This window comes from Aythya ferina (assembly GCF_964211825.1).
Source record: "Aythya ferina genome assembly, chromosome: 1".
Lineage (NCBI taxonomy): Eukaryota > Metazoa > Chordata > Aves > Anseriformes > Anatidae > Aythya > Aythya ferina.
Genome location: NC_140296.1, coordinates 105,730,761 through 105,739,882, shown reverse-complemented (window position 1 = coordinate 105,739,882; position 9,122 = coordinate 105,730,761). Strand labels below are relative to the sequence as shown.

The window sequence follows — 9,122 nt, the reverse complement described above, 5'->3', positions numbered from 1 at the left end:
AAAGCAACTAGCAACTCACTCTCTTTTAAAAAGGTTGAAACCCTCTTTACCACAGGGATGATATGACAATAAAGAAGAAAATTGACAGGGAACTCAAGTCAGAAAATGGTACTTCAGACTGTAAAAGGAAATCAGTTTAGTTCAGTACACTGTGTATGATACACTGCTGAGGGAAACATGTACAGTACTTTAAAACATTTAATATGGTTAACATTGAGCTTCTGGATATTTGTATTAGCCATCCTGTTGCAGTTGAGACATGAGCAGTACTGGATGTCAGCAATATTGGGAAAGGCAGCGCAGAATTTCTTCCAGCCAGTGAAGTTATAGTTCACCTGCCTTGGCAATATTGAGGCTATGAGACATTTGCCATCTTAGCTACACAAGTGTGGCAAGGGGAGCAAGGCCAGCTCTTTGCTGTGTGGTTTACCTTTGCAGACAAACATCAAATTGTGTTGTTTAGGCAGCTGCCAGAACAAGAAGGAAAAATCTTGGCATATTAACAAAGCAGGTACTGTTCAAAGGCAATAAGCAATAGCATCAAGCCCTGGCTCACCAGCATCTTTGTATTCTTCTTACATAGTCAACTGCATGACAAAGGATGATGAAGATGTTTTGTTGTGGATTGCTCTATGCTGGATTTTTTTTTTTCTAGTTTGTCTAGTTACAGACATGATTCTTTACAGTGCCTCTCTGCCAGTAAAAGCCTTCTCATTGAAGCTGCTGTGATGTACTTTGAGGAACATGTAAATAATACTAACAGAAGTTTGTTATTCTCAACAGTAGTTGTGACTGCAACGTGAAGTTTTGTTGGTATGTCTATAACAGTAAATCATACCTAATTTAGACTAAACACCAAACAATGAGGAGACCTGCTGATCAGCAGTCATTCTGATACCCGATATAATTTGAGTTTTTTCAAAATCCTTGGGGGATTGAGAAGACAAAAACATACCTTTTACAGTTTCAAAGTAGTTTGGTCTTATGAGTAAATGACACCTTTCTGGCTATAAGACTTGTTATTAAAAACTCTGCTACTCTTACCTGAAAAGCTATCAACACTGTAGAATAGCCAGTAGTTCTCTAGTTACATGTAGGAAGAAAAGTTTACTTACTGCAATCCATTCTCAATTTCAATCTCTTGTGTGTATCTTCTGTCAGTGCTGCACATGTGAGGAGAGAAAAAAAAAAAAAGGCAAGCATAACCAATACAGAATTTACTATAAAGGAATCTTACACAAAAATCAGCCCTTTAATTTCACACTTCATACCTAGGTGCTCCTTCATTGAATTGTACAACGAAGAAAGTAGGGCAAAAAGGGCTTATGTATTACTAATGCACTTGATAAAGTAGGAGAATGTTTTACGATAATGGAATAGAATCACAGAATCTATGGAATAGAATCATAGAAGGTGTGATTTAGCAAATGATTACTACCAAACAGCACAGTTGCTCATTTTAATATCCTGGATGGAGAGTTTTTGCCAAAGTAGCTTAGTACTGAGTCCACCTAGTTACTACAAGGTCAAGTTAGACAATGGAGATGACAATTTGGTGCTGTACAGATGAACTATAGCAAGTCCTTTGCTCTTCACAATATACTAGCAAGTACACACACTCATTTATCTCAACAGTTGATTGGGAGAGAGGTTGGGCAAAAGGAATCACTATTGACATTAGAAATTGGAAATATATTTTTTTTTCTGTCTACTTGCTGTTGAGTGGTTGTGACAATCTAGCTATTCACGTATAAGTACTTATTGAACCAATACAAATGCCACTGCTTTGCTGAACTGGGAATAAAATAACAAAGGCTTTGATCAGGTAATATTTTGCCATATAAATTCTTCTTCATACAAAAATAATCTTTATCCAACTTGTAGCCTTCACTGGTAACAAATGTAAGCATAGACAACCTGTTGTGCTTTAACTCATCAGGCAGCTAAGCACAACATAACTATTTGCTAACTCCCCCTCAGTCGGATAGGAGAGAATCAGAAAAAAGGGCAAAACTTGTGTGTTGAGACAAAAATGGTTTAATAGGACAGAAAAGGAAGGGAATAATAATAATTATAAAAGAATATACAAAGCAAATGATGCACAATGCGATTGCTCACCATCCACTGATTAATACCCAGCCAGTTCCTGAGCAGCAATAGCCCCCTCCCTCAACCAAAAAAATCCAAAACACAGCATTGCATGAGCCTCTACAATGAAAATTAATTATATCCCAGCCAAAACCAGGACACGTTCAGACTAAGCATCCCTTATATTATAATATATATATATATATATAAAATTTATAGTTGTGCTATATTTTAATATATATTTTAAGCAAAACTGTATCAATATCCTGTGTATCAGTAACTACTACCATAAAAGCCCCTGTCCAAGAACTTGAGTCATAATAAAAGGTACTTCAAAGCTAGAGGAGACAGCATATGCTAGGTAGACAGCATATTCCAGGCCTGGCTGGAGTGGTGGAAGGCTGTACTGCCCTTTTGCTGGAGGATGACGTTCTATGCTAGGCAGCCAACAGACAGCAACCTGTGAGCACTCATTCGTCAAAAAGATCATAAAGGTAAGGAACTGAGTGTCAGAGCTAGGGCAAAATGTCCAGATCTGCACACCAGAAAATATATTCCTGTGTTCTGTTTCACCCTCATTTGCCATGCTCTGTCTTCAAAGAGAGAACGTGACAGCGACTAACAGATCAAATCACGTTTTAGAAGTAGAGTCAGAAGGTACTCAATTAGTCTGCTTTGCATCTGGCATGGAGAAAAATCTCTTGTATATGAGGTTTGTTATGTCACCATTTGTGAAACAAACCTGTCTCTCCAACAGAGGTATTAGAGAAACAAATTTGGTAATGGTGAGGAAGGAAGCTGTTTTCATTCTTAATTTCTGCTTTGAGGAAAATAAATCTTCATGTGATTTAAAAGGGGGGAAAAAAAAAAAAGATACACAGAGATTGTAGTCCAGAAATAATGAGGAGTTATTACATAATTCTTTTCAGCTGTTAAGCTATAAAAAGACTGTACTTAATTGGTTGAGTTACAGGACAGAAGTATGAGTAGGATGGGACATCATTTCCCTTCTGGTACAGCATGCAACACATGCCTAGAAAGACAAAGGAAGTCAACTGAAAGTTAAAACACTTTGGACCTTTTTACCCCTTCTCAAAATGTTGTAACAGAAGGAAGGGATAAAATAGTTTAAACACCCATATTACAGAAAATAAATGCTCCTTATGTCAAGAGTAAAGTTCTAACAAAAATGTTTAGGTTTAGGTGACTTGGTTTAAAAAATAAAATTAAAAAAAAAAATCTCTATATTGATTTATTTGCAGACACTTTCAATACATCTGTGAACAATGAACCTACAGTATCAATAGGACACTACCCAATACACTAAACTATTTGGGGGGGGAAAATGAACTTAACCTTTGAGTGTTTTATCTGGCTCTGCACCAAAACAAATGGAGCACAGGGCGGTTGGTTACTGTAGGGTGCAGAGACTGTCAGAGTACTGAATAGTCTTTGTTCACCTCTAAAAAGAAATGGAAGAGAGAGATATATGGGATATATATATATATGTATGTATATTGTCAGTTGTTTCAGGAAGACATTAAAAACAGAAAAATACAGAAAGTAATATTATCTTTTTTTCCACTATACATTTTCTAAGTTTATCCTTTTTTTTAATTATTTTTCTATTTTGAGTTGCTGTGATACAAATTGGTGGTGGTCATATGTTTCTGAAGTCCCCACCTGTTCCACTTATTTCTGTATGGAGTTGACTGTGAAGCTGCTGTGTGTATAAACACAAAGTGGCTTCTGCAATGGAAGAAATTGAAATAATGAAATTTCTGCCCAGAGCCTTTGGATAGCAGTTCTAATGTTTACTGTATCACTGAAGTTAAAATGTCCATATTTGCACTGTAAAAGACTCTGAAGTAGAAACTGGGTATGGGGTGTTAAATGAAGGTGAATGGGATGTTATTCATTACAGTTTTATGCCTCTTCTAGCTTTTCGTGATTTTTCTAGTTTTAAATGCAGAGATCCCACATTGAGATCTGCTGTCATTCTTCTGAAGTGGGTTTTAGTCCTACACCCTGATTCTTTATAGTTTTTGTAATTTACCTTGGTGTTGTTCAGAAAGGGTACCCCCTTTCTGAATATTGCATTCAGTATATTGTAATTGTGCTACTGTAGCAACATACATATAATACATCGCTGCTTCTGCTCCTTAAAATGTATATGCTTTGTCCTCTTTTTAAAAGGCTTGTCCATTAAGATGGCCTTAATGTTCTTCACAGGTCTGATCTGAAACAGTTTTAAAAATCTAAATACTAGAAAGTATATTCTCTCCTTGATCTGCTTTAATGGAAGTTGTGCCTGGGGATGAGAGGACAATAGATCTTCCTGTGTCTGAATGATATTAATTCTTTGGAGTTTCAGAAAGGCAATTTGTCTTATAATATGATGTCGTTTAAAACTGCTTTGTTTGTTTCTTAAATGCAGTAAACCAGAGCTGCCAGCTGCATAGAAACAACCATTATGTTAGAAAAATACTCAGGTATGTTGAAAATTATTTCTGATAATCTTGGGACATGGGATTTACAGGTTTATGTTATGTGCATAAAGGAGACCTCAGCTGTAAAGTAAGCCTGAAACACACATCTTTTGTCTGTCTCCAAGTGTTTATTTCCTGTTTCCTTCTAACATCTGGTAATGAAATAAGTTGTTAAGATTGAAATGCATTACCAGGGCTTAACTTTTCAGAGTGAATGTAGTTTAAATGACTTGCTGTACATGTGTTGCTATGAACAGCAAGAAACATAAAAATTAAGTAACTTGTTACTAGGATGGATCTGCTCCCATGATCTCTCTGTAATGAAGGATCAAGCTTAGAAGCCACCTTTTAGTGGAGCAGCTTATCTCTCCCTGGAAGAAATTAATGGCGTGGGTTATTTTGAATGTGTTAGAGGTATTCAGAGCCCTGCCTTTTTGTTATTTACTTTATTATGTGTATATATATATATATATATATATATTATTTTTTTTTCTTAACAACATTCACAGGATTGCCTGCTTGCATCCCTGAATTTGGAATTTTATATCCCAGCAGAAGTACAGCTTCTGATGGGACTAATTGGAAAATAGAGATGTTGCAAAGGATATCTTAGTATTTCTAAACTATTAAAAATACTGATTCTGAACTATCAGTTTTTACTGCCTGCTGAGTTGATGAGGAAGCAACTTTATTTTTTTTTTTTCAATTAGCTACAGTGCTAATTGAATTATTCATGCTAATTCAGGAGCATGGATGGGATCTACTCCAGTAACCCTGGACTGAGTAAGTTATAGTACAGAGGCCAAAGAGTAAGAAGACCAAATTTTATCTGTTAAATAGACAAAATATATCCCATGGTGAAAGAATTAGTTCTGTGTCAGTAAAACATTGGCATATGCCAACTTTTGTGGTCTTCATTATAACATACTCTGGCAGTAAAAGAGTGTTTCATCATAGAGCATGTTCCAAGTCAGTCTACAACCCGAAATATACTTCACTAGTCTCCTGCTTAAAAGAAATGTATTCTGCACTGCTGTTTAGTATAGTTCCCTCTGCAAACAGCAGTACAAGATCATTGTACATGTTTTTTCTAATTACAGTGTTAAGTTCCACCAGCAATTTAAACTGTCCTTTTCAATTTTCAATACTTATTTTTTATATTATTGTTGTTCCATAACCTGTAGAGTGCAGTTAGTTTATATTCTCTGGGTACCTTATCTCTAATTGTTCCTCAACCTGACCACTCTACACAAATCTTTTTCAGATAACTTCCTTTGAAATGTAAAAATACAGTTTATAATAACAGGAGGGAGGCAACATGAGGTCTGTTGTTGTATAAATAACTTCAGTCATGACATGGGAAATATTTTCAAAAGGAAGACATAAATAACTGAATGTATTTTGAAAAACAAAAACAAAACAACAACAACAAAAAAGTTTTAATGAGAAATCTTTAAAGACTTACATCTGAAGTAAAGGGAGTAGTGTTTCCGGTCTCCTACTTACCAGCTCATATTGAATAGAACTTATTTCATTTGCATGAGATCTGTTGTACATTCACCATATAATCATTTTGTATGGATGGGAAAATCAAGAAGTAGATTCCAACCTCACCGAAATATGCAGCACAATGTTTCTTGCCTCCATAAACCTTGCCACTTCTTATGCACGTACATCTTTTGTAACAATGAAACTGAGATGTCAGATGGAAGCTGACAATTTCCTTTTACAGAAGTCTGTGTAAATACTAAGGCCCGTGGTACAGTACTTCCAAAACAGGTGATACAAGGATGCTAGTAGGAGCATATCCCAAAGGCATTGCTACAGCATGGAATTACTCAGTCAACCTGCTGGATGTTTCTAAATGAAAGACTAAGATATGCTTTTCTGGACAGCTGTTGCCACGGATTCCTATTGCATTTGGGTTTTGTTTGTTATGTTTTTGTTTGTTTTTCCCATTTTGTTTCAACCATTTATCAATACGGTCTGTATCACTTACATAGCTGACAGATTTGGGGGAGGAGGAAAACTAAATTCTTCTAATCATCTTAACGCCACTTTTCTACCAAAAAAAATACCAGAGAATGACTAATTGTCACTCTATCTTTTCTTACTTTATCTCTCTATTAATTTCTTAGCCTCCTTTGAGAACAGCGATTTCTGTATCACTGAGTTCTAGGTTTAAATACACAGTTTCAGAATGATTCTAACTCTCTTATTTTTCTCCAGCTACAGTTATTTCCAGGTCTGTAGGAAGCTCTGTTTACTAAATGCAATACAATCCAGAGCAGCTTACATTACTTTGTACTAAAATAAACTTTTCTCGTCAGAAGCCTATTTATTAAAAACACTTCACTTAGAGTTACATTTACAGCTAAGTGTTGCAGCCATTTCCTGTAGTAATAAAAATTTACTACCACTTTTTTTTTTAATTTGATAATATTTTATCATCTACAGTAGAAGAATTACAAATCTAACCCATTAAATTCTAATCCATATTTTTTCCATATTTATACCGATATCCTTTTGCCTGGAGGATATGTAAAAGATTTAATTTCTCCCATTGTTTACTGAAGAAACAGAAGCATGATGCTTAAAAAACCTCTTTGCCTTTCAGTTAAAGGACAAAGTTCAGGGATTTGATGAAGGAGTCTCTGCCTGCAGGTGTGAAACTTTAAGGTAGCTATTGGTCTATTTTTACAGCTGTTGATCTTTCACACCTCTCAAACAGATTCCTGCTGTGCAGGAATTAGTACATAGAAAATAACTGAACACAGTGATCAGGTAACACTAACCCCATAATTCTTCTCCAGTATTTCAAGATAATGTTTACTTTACATGTTCTTTCTACTTCTGGTAAATTAGACACAAAAGAAAAGAAATTGGTCTGATTATTCCATTTGAAAATGAGTCTTGATACCTGCTCTGTATACAGATTTTTCTTTTTCTTGTAAATTTGCTTATTATTCTGGTTGTGTAATTTCTATTTCTAAGGAGAAAAAAATTGGGCAATGATCTGAGAGTACTTCACTTGAATCTTGATGAGGACACTTGAAAATTTCAGAAAAGACACCTCTCTGAAATAATTAATTCCCAATCTTTACATGGCCCTGATGAATACTGTGAGAATGCTAGGAATGAGATATTAGTGGTTCAGTAGCCTGCTTAGTAGAGATTTTTCTCATTAAAACAGTTCATTAAATCATTTAACAGTAGTGTTAAGGCCAAATATAGTCTTCAGGACACCAAAGGATATTTTCAGTAGAAATAATGATGTTTGATAAGTTAAAAGGGGCTAGAAAGAAAATGAAGTGTGAAGCTATAACTTTTTCATACATGACATTGCATAGAAAGAAGTGAAGTTTGGGAACAATGTTTCAAACCAGACTGCAAGGGTATCTGAAGGAAAGGAGGACAGTCCAAAAGTAGTTGTGAATGTTACAGCTTCTGTCGTGAACGGTCACTTGGAGAAGCGGATCTAGAGACAGTTCAGATCCCGAGAGGGAACTTAACAAGCAAATGGATGCACTCTAATATTAGACCCTCAGCCTGCCATATCTGATCTCTCCTTCCACTTTTAGGATGTTATTAGCCCAATTCATAGATGTAATTTTCACAGAGGTAAATAGTACAAAAATGTACACTATCATTGTGACCTATCTAGAAAAGTTAAGCACACAGATTCCATTAAAAATAAAGTTTTCAGTGAATCACAAAGAAAATGTTCCCTCAATCTGTCTTTCTCTCATAAAATTGAATTAAATGAATAATGTATATAGTTCAATTTTTACGTTATTCCTGCTCCATTTTATTTTAAAGTAAGAATTAGTTTTTCTTAGAATATTCTTAAAATAATTTAGCTCAGAAAGGATGGAAGTTATTTACCATTTATGAAATGGAAAGGATTGGTTTTAGTGCTTTTACTGTTATTCATGCCATAATAATTTATGTGACTTTCTAAGTTATCCAGTCTTGCGAAGCAGTCTTGGAAGTATGTCTACCCCAGGGGTGGTGGGCTGGTAGCTGAGGTTGAAATAAAATTTAAATCCTCTTCTCTTTCCATAACGCAGACTATCCATGCTTCATAAAACTTTGTTCTTTGACACTTCTCCTGATAGACACAGCCTCTTGACGATGTGTCATGCTTCATTATGTTAGCAAGTTCTGTTCCTGAGAGCTAATCAAATGGCCAGTGGAATTTCCTCACATCTTTTTTCAAAGATGTGCCTTTTGTGAGTTTCTTTGCTGAAGGAAGACATTTTAATATCCCTCTAAATTCTATAAATGATGAAGAGCATACCAAGGTCCAAAGTGTGGGATGCACCAAGAAAGTGACCTCCAATTTATTGCACGGGTGTCCTGCTAGTACACTCCTATTGCCTAAGGGGAACTTTTATCTACTCTGGTACCAGGCTGATTTTCAGTTATGTCACCAAACAGGAACTCCCCAACTGATCTCCACAATAGTGGCCTACAAAGAAGGAAATACATGAATGCAGTTCCAGACCAGGAGTAGTAACATGGTAGGGGGACAAAAAAAAAAAA

General features: G+C 35.6%; 1 long non-coding RNA gene across 1 annotated transcript in view; it reads right to left on the bottom strand.

Annotated features, from left to right (window-relative positions):
* Window positions 1-9,122, bottom strand: part of LOC311446193 — a 133,040-nt gene that overhangs the window by 70,026 nt on the left and 53,892 nt on the right. Inside the window, exon 2 of the long non-coding RNA XR_014698800.1 lies at window positions 1,116-1,163. This is a non-coding gene — a long non-coding RNA (uncharacterized lncRNA). The remainder of the gene's footprint in view (window positions 1-1,115; window positions 1,164-9,122) is intronic.